This window comes from Cervus canadensis, chromosome X (assembly GCF_019320065.1).
Source record: "Cervus canadensis isolate Bull #8, Minnesota chromosome X, ASM1932006v1, whole genome shotgun sequence".
NCBI lineage: Eukaryota > Metazoa > Chordata > Mammalia > Artiodactyla > Cervidae > Cervus > Cervus canadensis.
The window spans coordinates 135,532,025-135,533,917 of NC_057419.1; the positions used below are offsets into that span (position 1 = coordinate 135,532,025).

The 1,893-nt window shown below is 44.1% G+C and overlaps 1 non-coding gene across 1 annotated transcript; it reads left to right on the forward strand.

The window, feature by feature from the left end:
* Positions 1-236: 236 nt before the first annotated feature.
* On the forward strand, positions 237-309 carry TRNAE-UUC. The gene has a single exon. It is a non-coding gene; the product is annotated as a tRNA-Glu (tRNA).
* The last annotated feature ends 1,584 nt before the right edge of the window (positions 310-1,893 follow it).

Sequence of the window (1,893 nt, forward strand, 5' to 3'; positions counted from 1 at the left end):
CCATTCATTTATTCAAAACATTTTTACTGAGCTGGGCACTAGATGGCCATTACCCTGACATTAATGAAGCTTGCAGCCTAATGGGAGAGGCAGACAACACTCACATGTGCACATGCACTCATACAAGTAATAAGTATGATGAAGGAAACAAATAGAAATTCATCACATGATTTATGTGTAGAGACCAAATTTGTGGCTATAATGTCTCAGTTATAAATTATTCAGCATTGGAGAGTTCCCTGGTGGTCCAGTGGTTAGGACTAGGTGCTTTCACTGCTGTGGCCCTGGGTTCAATCCCTAGTCAGGGAACTAAGATTGTGTAAGCCATGCAGCACAGCCAAAATAAATAAATAAACAGACAAATAAGTCAGCATCATAGAAGGGACACCCTAGCTTTAAGATGAGTGTGTGTGTGTGTGTGTGTTCAGTCATGTCCGACTCTTTTGTGACCCCATGGACTGTAGTCTGCCAGGCTCCTCTGTCCATGGGATTTTGCAGGCAAGAATAATGGAGTGGGTTGCCATTTCCTCCTCCAGGGGATCTTCCTGACCCAGGGATCGAACCCGCATCTCTTGTGTCTCCTACACTGGCCGGCGGGTTCTTTACCAGTTGAGCCACCAGGGAAGTTCCAGGACATTCATTAACTTAACAGACAAAGCCATTTTTTTTTTCAAAGCAGCAAAAAGCAATAATTACTGGCCATCATTTCCAAGCTTTTAAAAGAAAAAACCCACATATATTAGGATTTAAGTCATTTTCCAAATATCAAGATTTTGAGGTAAAAGGGAAACCACAAATAATAACTGGCTATAGTTCAAATGCAGACTTCCCTGGTGGCTCAGAAGGTAAAAGCGTCTGCCTACAATGCGGGAGACCTGGGTTCAATCCCTGGGTCAGGAAGATCCCCTGGAGGAGGGCATGGCAACCCACTCCAGTATTCTTGCCTGGAGAATCCCATGGACAGAGGAGCCTGGTGGGCTACAGTCCATGGGGTTGCAAAGAGTTGGACACGACTGAAGCAACTAACTTAGCACACACATTCCATCCCTAGAGAAGAAAAGTGGCCAGATTTTTAACTAGCATGTGTTGGAGGTATGTCAGGAGACTTTTCCAGCACGTCCAACTCTCAGAGAATTTCTCCTTTCCAGATGTGTCTTCTCCATCTGTAAAATGGGTACCAACTATTACTGCTCTTTCATACCCCACAACATGCTCAACCACCCCCAAAGGATTCAAAGGTTGCTACTGCTGCTCTCAATCTTCAGACAAAAGACAGTTTTTAAGCCACACAAATGACTGCTCTGATATCCACCTTCTCCTAATCCTACGTGTGGCCTAAAGCAAACACCGAAATTCCCTTGACCATACCTGGATGTTGGCAGCAGAGATGCAAGAAGATGAAGCAAGCTCAGGCAGAGTGACAAGAAAAGCTACACCTGTACCTGTTTGTCACTATTCCCTTTGCAGAGGGTGACATCACTGTTTATTTCTATTAGAATAACTCCTCATGGGAGGGCCTCAAACTTGTCCTCTTTGCAGGAAGGCAAGTTGGAGAGAAGCCGACTCCTACTCAGCCCTCAGCCTCTGGAAAATTCTGGGACCAATCTAGCTGACCTCAGAGTTCAGTGACGGTGCAGCAGTAGCTTTGTTCCAAGTGTCTTACAACATACATCTCTTAAGTTCATTTGCCATTGTCTGCTGCTGCAGCGGCCACCAGCAGAAATTACCATAAATAGCCATTCATTTCACAGTGAATTTAGAGTGACTTGATGTTGGAAAATGCTTTTGACACAGTTCTAGTTGGAGATGAATTAAAAAACATGTTTGCTGAAATAATTGAAGGTGAAATGTGTATTACATGTGTTTCACATGCAGTTAGGGATTTCTGCCCCA